The following is a 12,847-nucleotide window of genomic DNA, read 5'->3' as shown; positions in this document are numbered from 1 at the left end:
GCTTCAAAGATGTTCCAGAGCCTGGTATAGTAGACTGTGTGCCTCTGGTCTTAATTTCTGATAAGCTTAGAGCAGACTCAAAACCCTGCTACAGGGCTCACAGCTGCCATCTTGTCTTCATTTTCTCCTCTGTCCAAGTGAAGGAATCTGCTGGGTAGCCTTTACCACCCCCTTGTGGCTGTCTATTTGGTGTGTGGCATTTTATTATTCTGTGACTGAGAGAGGAAATAAGACTGTTTCCATTCCAATTGATTTAGTTACTTGTCCCTCACCTTGGGTTAAATTCTTCTTACCAACAAAACTAAGACCCATTGAATAGTCCATGACAGAAAACTCAATCACGCTCTTCCTACCCTGTTTTACATGGTGGAAAGGACAAATACCTCATTACCCGCCTCTCTTTCTACCCTGGACCCAGTCTATAGGTGACTCTGTAGTTTTGGAGTTGTCATTAGATGGAGGGTTATTCTTCATCCATTCCAACAGAGTTAGCATATATTCCTTGGACCAGAGATCCTGTCCTTTGGGGAGGCCATTTCCAGGTCTGTGGGGCAATCTGCTTCTCTATCCACCTTCCAGCTGTTTTAGCCACATCTTTGGTAGCACTGGCCTGGGAACCCAGGGTTAAAGACACCTCATCCAAGGGCAGCATAGCCTCTGAATTCTCCATTCCAGTGTATTCTTCCCTGCTCTGAGCAAGTGCCCTCCCCATTTTGTCCTGGCTCAGCCACAATTCCAAGTCCTTCATGGGGTGGCAGGAGCTCCTGTAATTGATATGGTTAGCTCATTGGTTTTGGGTTGTTACAAGTTCCTCATTTATTGTTGTGTCTGTGTCATAGTTGTCTTAAGTTCTCAACATTTTAGAGCTTCAGTCATCTGAAGGAGCCTCAATCAAGGGCATGCTCTCATCTGAATGGCTGGTTGCTATGTCTGTGAGAGATAGTGTTGATGATTGATTAGGAAGGCTCTTCCACTGAGGGTGGCAATATCCCTAAGCAAGTGGTCCTGGGTTGAATGAGAGAGCAGGCTGAGCATGAGACAGTGATCAAGCAAGAGAGCAAGCCAGGAGACAGTGTTTGTCCATGATTTTTGCCTTCAGTTTCTAATCTAAGCTCTCAAAATAATGGACTGTGATTTGACAGAATCATGTACAACAACCACTTATTACCTGAGATGCTTTTGCTTAGAGGATTTAATCACAGCACAGAGTAGCAAGTTAGAACAACAGCAACAACAAAATGGTATCAAAGGGTTATTTTACTGCCGTACAGAATCTATGTTATAAATTGTATTCTTGTGGACAGGACAAATTTTGGGTAGAAAGGTTTTTAGATTGGTTGGTGTCTCTAACTCTCCACTGGGTGTCCTGCCTAACTGCATATGTGGTTTCTTCTGCATCCATATCTAACTGCTATACATCTCAGCTAAGATCAGCCACATAGACTCCTTGGTGCCCTCCAATTTGTGGTTTCTGGCACATCCTAAATATTACCCGTCCCCTGAGCCAGTTGCAGATTTTGATTCATTTTCCCCCTCTGACCCTCTCTTGTCTCTCACCACACCTGTTCTTGGTTCTCCCTGATTCCCCTTTCTTATCTGCTCTTCCATCCAGTTCTCTCTCTTCCATCTGCCTCCTATGATTGCTTTATTTCCCCTTCTGAGTGTGAGTCATCCATGTTCATTTGGGCCTTTCTTCTTGTTTAGGTTCTTTGAAGTGTAGTGTGGGTTTCCTGTATTTGTGGTTATTATTCATTTGTAAGTGAGTACATACATTCATCTGCTTTTAGGTCTGGGATATCTCACTCTGAATGATAGTTTCTAGCTGTATCCATTTGCCTGCAAAATTCATGATGTTCTCGTATTTAATAGCTGAATAGTTTTTCCTTTTATAAATGAACCACAATTTGTATATCTATATTTTGGTTGAGGGACATCTGGATTCTTTCCAGTTTCAAGCTGTTATAAATAAAATGGGTATGAACTTTGTTAAGTTCCTACTCTAGGTCACCTAACCTCACAGAGTCTCTCCCTCCAATCTATTCTGCTTCTCTCTTGAGAAGGTCTGGACCCCTGGGTATCTCCACACCACGGTGCATCAAGTCTCTGCTTGGATAAGTCCATCTCTTCCATTGAGCCAGACATGGCAGCCCAGTTCAGGGAGCAGATACCAAAGATAGGCAGCAGCTTTAGGGACAGCCTCTGCTACAGTTGTTGGAGGACCCTCATGAAGACTGAGCCGCACATCTGCTACATATGTGCCAGGGGCCTTATTCCAGCCTGTGTGTGGTATTTAGTTTGTGGCTCACTTTCTGAGCATCCCCAAGAGTCCAGCTGAGTTGATACTGTTGGTTTTCCTGTAGAGGAGTTCTTATTGTCTTCAGTGCCTTTAATCTATCCCCAACTCTTCCATAACAGTTTCTAAGGTCCATTCAGTGTTTGACTGTGGTTCTCCTGCATCTGTTTCAGTCAGCTGCTGGGTAGTGCCTCTTAATGGACAATTATGCAAGGCTCCTATATGGGAGCATAACAGAGTATCCCTAATAATGTCATGGATTGGAGCTTGTCCAAAAGGATGGTCTCTAATTAGGCAAGTTTTCATTGGATTTTCCCTCAGTCTCTGTTCCAGCTTTACCCCTGGATTACTTTTAGACAGGACAGATTTTATTCTATGTGTCTACTGTGTTGTGGTTGAAAATGATTCTTCAGCTTTCTTCTCATGCTCCCATACAGTCCCCTTTGGTCTCAGTCTCTAAATCATGTAAGATACAGTATAAACATTTGCTATTCAATGCTAAGCTATTTTGCAAGCCTGGTGGTTGTATATTTTTAATTTATATATTGTGGGTTTATTTTTTGTTTTCTAGACCAAATTTCTCTCTTAAGCTCTTCCTGGGATGATAGTAGATATAGAAACCACAGAAGCCACCTGACATGTTTTTGTAAAATAAGCACATGCTTCTGTGCACCTCTTCATCATCATCTTTAATTTAAAAATTTAGCCAAATATATAGGGTATATTCTATTTCTCCAGATGGCATATGTTTGTGATACCAATACTGCCCAAGGCTTCAGAGTCATGGGATTCCAGGTGTACGCCATTCTGCCTAAATTTGTGTTTGTTCTAAATTTTTTGAATAAATAAGAGTATTGTTCCTGTGTTCATGAATATGAATATCATGTGTGCTTCATCTTTACTGTTGTCAGAAGATGGCCTCAGAACTCTTGATCTTGAAGAAATGGGTAGTTGTTGATCCCCATGTAAATACTAGAAATTTACCACCATTATGTGGAAGACCAACAAGATCTTCCCACTCCTGAGCTCTCTTTCCTACTCTATGTTCCTTATTTCTTATTAACATATACATTACTAACATTTTCATCTGTTCATTTTTAACTGGTGAAACATGCATTTTCTTCTAGTAAAATTTATTAATGTTGCTGTTTAAACTGGTTCACTTCATGTTTTTGCAAGATGAATACAGAACTGCAATGAACGTATAATTCTTTGTAGGAACTTCAATGAAGAACCGTGAATTCTCTCTATCATTTTTGATTCCTTGGTTGATTTTTACAGGGGAGTGAGGGTCCTAATATGTAACTTTTGCTGTCCTGCAACACATCGCATAGACCATGCCAGCATCCAGCTCAATGACATACACCTGCCGGTACCTCTGTGATTAAAGACATGAGCAAATGCTCGAAGCTTGCCCATCATTTTTGTAGTTAGTAATTGTTCATACAACTTTTCAGATGTTTGCTCAGTACAGTTGATCTGTTTCCCTCTGCATAACTCTCTCAGTTGCCATTTGTGTTGCCAGGCTATATCCTATTCAAAGGAATCAGAAGTAACACAGGTGAAACTTATAATTCAATTTCCTTCTAAAATGACAGAATGATTATATTATAACTTCTGTTTCAGGAAATACATGGAGGAAGCACCAGAATTATATTGTTATATTGTCTAGAAAGTATCCATTTATTTACAGTGATGTCACAATCATGCTTTCTGTTGTAAACATGTATGGGATATTTTAGGATGCAGTGACTTATGATGATGTGCGTGTGAACTTCACTGCAGAAGAGTGGAATTTGTTGGATTCTTCCCAGAAGAATCTCTACAAAAATGTGATGCTGGAGACCTACTGGAACCTCACTGTTATAGGTAAAACTATACATTTTGTTTTGCTTTTCAAAATAATGAAACAAGTGATTCCTGGTTATTGATGATCCTCTGTTATTTCAATTGAGAACAAGAAAGATTGAGCTGAATAAATCAGGTTCAGTGCTGTCAAAATTCACAGTAACTTGAATTTTACCTAATTTCCAATACTATATCATTCATTTTCTGCTACTGTGTTTTAGGTTACAATTGGGATGATCATCATATTGAAGAACAACATCAAAGTTCTAGAAGGCATGAAAGGTAGTTTTCACGTGCAAGCTGATACAAATATGCCTGTGAGAAATTTTTAATGTGTTTTAGAAGCTCTAAAGAAAAGCAAGTGTGTAAAAAAAATCAGTCCTTTAAGTATAGCTATGATTATAATATTCTCACAAAGCCATGTTCCTCAATGTCAGTTATCTGACTTATGTTTGTAAGGCATTCCTCTAAGGAAGAAAACATGGAAACAATGCCTTAAGAGATACCTTTAATTGATTTGTAGCTCTATTATAGCTTTGCTATGGAACTACCAATCTGAATAATCTCATAATATTTAGATGTTGCACATTGAATAGTGATAAATGTATGTCCAAAGCCATCTAATAAGCAAATAGTCCATGGTAAATTCAGTGATACTTATATTCTTGTAGTGACATTTCTAAGTTTATTGAGTGGTCAGTTAGTGAGAGTGAAGAAAGTCGTGGAGAAACCTTAATCCATATACCCCATGTCTACAAAGAACAAAATGTCAAATGGTGTGAATTCAATATGGAAACCTTTCACTCATTCTTCTTTTAATGGGTATATCAATTGTCAGAATGGATAAAACCTTGTGGGCATAGGAATGTTGAAAGAAGCAACGTACCTCTTTCTACTCCAGAAAAATGAGAAGTTATGTAGTATTCTGCCTTTAGTTACTTTCTGAATACAATAGATATTTGCAGTTAATTGGTTTTCTGACATTATGGAGAACATCACCAAGACACACTCTAGAAAATCTATGGGTACTAGAAGTTCGGAAATTCTTCTGTTTGTTCTTGCTCACAGTGCTACTGTGGTGTGATGCATCCTACAGAAAAAACTAAGAAAGCAATTAGTGTTTTAATACCCTGATGTATTCAGACATGTGAAATACATCATACATAAATATCATATAGAAAAAGGATGTTATAAATGTGAGCCATATAGTAAATGATCTTACCATCACAGGTATTTTCAAAGAGGTAAAGCAACCCATAGTCAGAGAGTACAGTCATGAATATCAAAGGGATAAAACCTTACAATCTGAGTGTTCTTTATTATTAGACCAACTGAAAAATTTATTCATATTGATAAAATGATTGATTAGGCTAATGAATGTGGTAAAGCTTTCACATGTGCCCATTTTTGTTGCAGGCCTGAAAGAAATCATACTGGAGAGAAACCACATGAATGTAATCAATGTGGTAAAGCCTTTTTCCATCCCAGTCAACTCCAATATCATAAAAGAATACATACTGGAGAAAAACCTTATGAATGTAATCAATGTGGTAAAGCCTTTTTCCATCCCAGTCAACTCCAATATCATAAAAGAATACATACTGGAGAAAAACCTTATGAATGTAATCAATGTGGTAAAGCCTTTGCATGTCACAGTACTCTCAAATATCATAAAAGGACACATACTGGAGAGAAACCTTATGAATGTAGTCAATGTGGTAAAGCATTTTCATTTCACAGTAGTCTCCAAGTCCATAAAAGGACACATACTGGAGAGAAACCGTATGAATGTAATCTATGTGATAAAGCCTTTTCACATTGCAGTCATCTAAAAAGACATAAAAGGATACATACTGGAGAGAAACCTTATGAATGTAGTCAATGTGGTAAAGCCTTTTCAGATCACAGTCATCTCCAATCTCATAAAAGGATACATACTGGAGAGAAAACTTATGAATGTAACCAATGTGCTAAAGCCTTTTCATGTCAACGTAGTCTCCAAAGACATAAAAGGACACATACTGGAGAGAAACCTTATGAATGTAATCAATGTGGTAAAGTCTTTTCATATTACAGTAGTCTCCAAAGACATAAAAGAACACATACTGGAGAGAAACCTTATCAATGTAATCAATGTGGTAAAGCCTTTGCAAGACCCAGTCATCTCCAAAGACATAAAAGAACACATACTGGAGAGAAACCTTATGAATGTAGTCAATGTGGTAAAGCCTTTTCAGGTCACAATAGTCTCCAATATCATAAAACAACACATACTCTAGAGAAACCTTATGAATGTAATCAATGTGGTAAAGCCTTTGCAAGACCCAGTCATCTCAAAAGACATAAAAGAACACATACTGAAGAGAAACCTTATGAACATAATCAATGTGGTAAAGACTTTTCACATCAGAGTGGTCTCTAGTATCATAATAGAGCACATACTGGAGAGAAACTGAATGTCATGAATGAGGTAAAGCCTTTCCAGGACACAGTCATCTCTGAATACACAAAAGAAAACATGCAAGAGTGAAACCTTATGATTGTAATAAATGTGATAAAGCCTTTGAATGTCATTGTACTCTCCAAACACTTAAAGGAACACACACTTTAGAGAAAACTTACAAATGTAATGAATGTGGTAAAGCCGGTGCATATCTCTGTCTTCTCCAAAGACATAAAAGAACACAAACTAAGCAGAAACCTTTTGATTGTACTGAAGTTGGGAAATTGTTTACATGCCACAGTAGTTTCTGAATACAGAAATGCACACACATGAGAGAGAAACCATTGGAAAGTAATCAACATGTTAAAGCCTCTGCATATCCTAATCTTTTGTTTTGTTTTGTTTTGTTTTTGTTTTTTGAGGCAGGGCTTCTCTGTGTAGCCCTGCCTGTCCTGAAACTTACTCTGAACACCAGGCTGGCCTCAAACTCAGAAACCCAACTGCCTCTGCCTCCCAAGTGCTGGGATTAAAAGTGTGCACCAACACTGCCTGGCTATCCTAATCATTTTTAAAAGCATGATAGAATTTATAGTAGAAATAAACTGGTGATTTAAATAATCTTGACCTTAAAAAGTGGCAGTATTAAAAGATGTGCCTTGTGGGAGTAGCTGTTACCTTATTGAAAAAATTGAATCACTATGGTGATGGTCTTTGGAGCTCAGGCCAGTACAAAACAGACCCTCCTACCACTTGGCTGGAAGACAGTCTCTTCCTGATGCCTTCACATGAGGATGCAGAACTCTCAGCTCCTTTTCCAGCATCATGGCTGCCTGCATGCTGACATTTTTCCTGCCATGATGGTAAAGGACTAAAAATTTGAAACTGTAAGCCAGGCCCAATTCAATAATGGCCTTTATCACAGTTGCATTGGTTACAATGTCTCTTCTTAGCAATAGAAATTCTATCTAAGACAAAAGTTGGTACCCCAGACTTAAGCATTGCTATGATAGGCCTGACCATGTTTTTTGTTTTGTTTTATGGAACAATGTGGATTTTTAGACTTTGAATTTGTACATGCATTAAGTGGAACTTAACCTACCATCCTAATAGAAATATGAAACACATATGTACTGAGGGTGATTTGAACTTTGTATGTAGTTTTTATGATGTTTTGCTGAAGAACATTGCAGCCTTTTGCCCTTGTCTATAGAGTGTCCTTGAAGGTAAGGTAAAGAGGTTGATGTTCATTGCATTGAAAAAGGAAGTCTCAGTAAAGCCAGCAAAGCCTTTGACCTGTGTTTAGTCTCATGATGATTGTTTTGAGCAAGCATAGTAATCTTAGAAAGAAAAAAAATATAAAATGTTATGTCAAAAGAGAAAAGCCTCACCAGGAAGTTGAATGAAGCTAAATCCTGTGACTAATGATATTAAATGGTATTAAAGGAATGGTGACATTAGGGCAAGATTCCATCCACCTAAACTTATGTATTTGCAGTTATACAAAGGAGAACTGTATCATGTTAAGCTTTATTATCACCTGGTTATTGTTTTCATGTGGATGCAAGGGTCACCAGTATGTGTAAAATTGACAATCAATGAACTGTGATTACTCTTCTGGGTTTTCATTTTCAGATCTAAAATAAAATACTTACATATAGACATGGAAATACATTCCTTAAATCCCAAGCAGATTTCTGATTGAAGTCATCCTGGTATGTGCCCTTCTCCCATGCTGCCAACCTGTCCAGGCTGAGCAGGCCAGGTGGGAACATGCAGTTTACCACTAGAGATAACAAAGGATCTGGGAAGCTGGAGACCTGCAGTCTGCCACAGGAGTTGAGCTGAATGGATTGCCTGCTGAGCTTGCTGGGTACACCTCTGCCCCTTGATTAAGGATGCATACCCCTCACCCATGCTGCTAAGCTATCCTTGACACCTCCCAGACTGCTATCTCCTTGCCCAGCCTCTGTGCTGAACTGAGAAGAGACTCTGGGGGGGTGGGGCTTCCCCTTTATATGTGAAAGCAAATTATTAAACTATAGGCCTTGATCAGAGAACTTTGTCTTGGCCTCATCTCTTCCCACTGTTGTTTCCCTGTTCTCAGCTTCTCTTTCAGGTGAACCCGTTCAGCTGTTGCTGCAGGCGGCAACACTGGTACAGAACATGTACAGGCAAACTGTTACACATGTATTATTCAGCATCCAGGAGACAGAGCCATGCAGATCTGAGTTGAAGGTTAATCTACAGAGCAAGTTCAAGGACAAGGGAGCTTAGGCAGTGAAGTTGTTGAAAAATAGAAAGCTGGTGATGATGTAATAGAAGGGGCGATGTTTGGGTCCCAGCAGGCAGAGGAACTCAGCAGCTTTGTCCATGTGGCTCTGCTTTTAGAGCAAAGAATAGAAGGGACTACTGAGACAACTGATGCTGGTTGGCTATAGTTAGAAAATTAGTGGTGACGAAGAAGAAACCAGCACCACTGAGGTGAAGTCTTCTGGTAAGTGTTTTCTAAGAGGAGAAAGAGGTTGTGTTCCAGAGGCACCCAAGGTTGTCCCTTGTGGTGCAGCTTGACTCAGTCCTGTGTAAGACTCACCCAGGTGGCACTGGTTTTTAGGCATGAATATTTCATGCAGTGCAGCTAAGGCTTGGCACCATGAAGGGAGCATGAGAGGAACGAAGTAAAGACTGTTTGTCACAGAAGAACCCAATATATTGAATATGTTAGTACCAGGGGATGAGCAGAAAGAACAGTTGAGCAGTGTCAAGCAGAACCTAGTGTACTATAAAGGGAAGAGCTGGAGATAAGACCCTGCTTCTTTCTTTTGAGGAGGACAGAAGATCATCTGTGGATCCCAGATACTGGAACAAGAAGCTGTAATTTTGAAGTTACTTTGGAGACCCTAAGATTTTTAGGTTCCTGAGCTATGGGATACCTTCCAAGGAAAACTACTTTCAGAAAATAAAATTAGCCAAAGAGAAATAATTGTGCTGCAGTGAGCAAAGCAGGAAGAAGGTGGAGTTCTAAAGAACCCTTTGACATCAGTCATGGAGATGCAGAATTTAGAGATTGCATGGCTGGCTTTTGGTCTTCTTTTGGCCCAGTATGTCCTCACAGTGGTGATGAGGAATGGTGAAGTAAGTCCTGTAAATTTGGACATATATGATGTGCTATTTGTTTTGAATAGTATAAGGATTTATATTTACATGATTGGATGAATCTCAAAAGAGACTTTGAACATTGGACTTTTAACATTTGAGAATGCTATAAATAATGGAATTTTAAAATTTGAACCTCACATATTTTGTATTATGCTATTTTTAAATATGGTCCCCATACACTCATGTGTATCCACAATCATATGGGGGCAGGCACTGTAATGTAATATGAATATGCTTGGCTCAGGGAGTGGGAGGAAGTTATTATGAGATGTGGCCTTGTTGGAGGAAGTACATCAGTATGGGGGTGGGCTTTGAAGTTCTACCCAGTGCAGAATGGACCCTTCTACTAGCTCCCTGGCAGACAGTCTCTTCCTGGCTGGCTTTGGATCAAGAAGCAGAACTCTCAGCTTCTTCACCAGCATCATATTTTCTTGCATGCCTGCCATGCTTCCTGCTATGATGAAAAAGGACTAAATCTGTGAAACTGTAAACCAGTCCCAATTAAACTGTCACTTTTATAGAAGTCACCTTGTTCATGATTTCTCTTCATACAAATGGAAACGCTAACACAGAAATCCTATGAGTGTATTTAATATGGTCAAGCTGTGAGAACAAAATTTGAAAGCAGCATTGTAACAATAACAAAAATTCATGGTCAGCAAAGACCACCAACAATTTGTTAAATATAGTCATAATAAAAATATTAAGCCCTTGCAGGGGCAGGGTGACCCAAATGAAAAGGCATGCTAAGACGTGCCCAGATAAGCCCAAGTGAGTAATGGGCCATCTGGTGTTTACTTTTCTCTCCCCCTTTCTGAGAAGTCCAAGGTTTCATGGTCAAAAGTAACTAGTCATCTGCCAGCTCACACATAGCCACTTCTGCAAGTTGCTGATGTTTGAAATATCCAATCATATGTAAGCGTGCCAAATTTTCCCACTCTCCCCAACCCCTACCCATAAATATCCCAAATTTCCTGGGTTCTGGGTCGGAACCTCTATCTCCTGCATGAGATATGTTCTGGCCCGAGGGCCCTCGTCATTAAACCTCCTCTGCAATTGCATCAAGAAGGTCTCTCGTGTGTCCTTGGGTTCGTGCAGTTCTGGACTTGGGTGAGGGTCCCCTTGCCAGGGTCTTACAAAGCCTTTGCACAATTTTCTAGTCTTCATTATCATGAAAGAATGTGTGCTAGAGAAAAACCTTATGAATGTGTTTAGTATAATGAAGCCTTTGCAGACTTCTGTAGTCTTCATCATTATGAAACTATTCATACTGGACAGTGGTTACATACTGTGCTAAAACCTTTATGTTATGGGGTTCACTGAGATCCAACACAACTCAAACACAAGACAAGACAAATGATAAGAATTTATTGCAATCTAGTCACTACTCATAAATCAGGGGCATAAAATTATACTCAGAATCTCAGCTGCAATACCCCAGCCTCAACCCCACCCCGAGCCAGAAAGTTATATAGCTTCCAAAAGTCAAAACCACAAAATCCTGTGCCAAGTTACAGTTACATTTTCCTCCCAATCATGGTTTTTTTCTGTTGTTACTCTATGTCAAATGATACAGAATATAGGTTGTGTGGTCTACGGTATCACAGCCATTTGTTCTTTTGTGGTTAGGAACATGTATTATATTTTGAGGAATAAAACATGAATAACAGAAATCATGGTTAGGAACAGTTGCTATGTTTTAGGCAACAAAACATGAATGATGAAAGCTGGTCAGATATTGTTAAGTGCACAGGTGCCCTATGACCTGAGACTTGAACTTAGCTTCAATTTATGATTAAGTGGAGGTTGGTAACAAAAAGGCAGTCCTTGGGGCAAGTTTCTTTTGCTTCTTCCCAATATTTAGACACCACGGTCATCTTTGAATACATAGAAGAACACATATTGAAGACAGATCTTACAAATATAATCAATGAGATAAAAACTTTTAACAACAGAGTTATCAATGAACATAAAAGAACACATCCTGGAGAGAAATGCCATGAATAAGCAATGTGGTAAAGCCTTTGCATGTGGCAGTAGTCCTAGAAATGGTGAGAAAAAGCAATAATGTGAGAAACCACATAAACAGAGTCAATGTGTTAAAGTCTTGTTCTTTCTGGTATCTTTATAGAAGACTAAACTCTTTAGTAGGTAATCAATCTATTAAAGACATGGTATATTACACTAGTTTTTGAGCACCTTCAATAATATCAAAAGTAATCTGTGACTACAAAGAACTTGGTAAGATCTTTCCCAACACACTGACACTGAGTTACTCGAGGTTATTTATTATGAGGAAAAAAATGTGACAAGAGTCAACAACCATTTTAAACTTCAAGATGTCTCTGTATTTTGTTTGCACTTGCAAACCCATTTGTATATACAAAGGCCACTTGTTTTTCTTTTTTAGTTAATTGTGTATCCAACAACTTTGCTGAAAGGGTTTATAAGCTCTGGGAATTGCCTTTGTGAAGTGTTGGTCCACTTATGCATACTATCATATCATCTGCAAATAAAGATAATTTTACTTCCTCCATTTTAATCTATATTACCTTCATCTTCTTCAGTTTTATTGCTCTTGTTAAACTTTTAGATGGTATTTTAAATAGATTTGGAGAGAATGGATCACCTTGTCTTGTTTGTGAATTAGTGGGATTAATTAGAATTGCTCTTCATTTAATTTAATGTTGGCTATAGGTTTGCAGTAAAGTGACACTATTATGTTTAGGTTTGTCTCTTGTATCCTTAATCTCTCCAAGAACTTTCTCATGAAATGGGATTAAATATTGTCAGAGAATTATTCATCATCTAATGAGATAATGAGTTTTATTTTCTTACATGTTAAGCACATTATGTTAAGCCATTCCTGGATCTCTTAATGAAGCCTGCCTCATTGATCATGGAGGATGATCTTTTGACATCTTTTCAATTTTATTTTTTTATTAAGTAGTTTTGCATTTGTGGTTTTAAGGAAAATTGGTCTGTAATTCTCTCTCTCTCTCTTTCTCTCTCTCTCTCTCTCTCTCTCTCTCTCTCTCTCTCTCTCTCTCTCTCTCCCTCTGTAGCTGAGTCTTTATATTGATTGGATATTTGGGTAACCATGGGTT

The sequence above is a fragment of the Arvicanthis niloticus genome, chromosome 26 (assembly GCF_011762505.2).
Source record: "Arvicanthis niloticus isolate mArvNil1 chromosome 26, mArvNil1.pat.X, whole genome shotgun sequence".
Classification (NCBI taxonomy): domain Eukaryota; kingdom Metazoa; phylum Chordata; class Mammalia; order Rodentia; family Muridae; genus Arvicanthis; species Arvicanthis niloticus.
Note: the sequence above shows the minus strand (reverse complement) of the source record.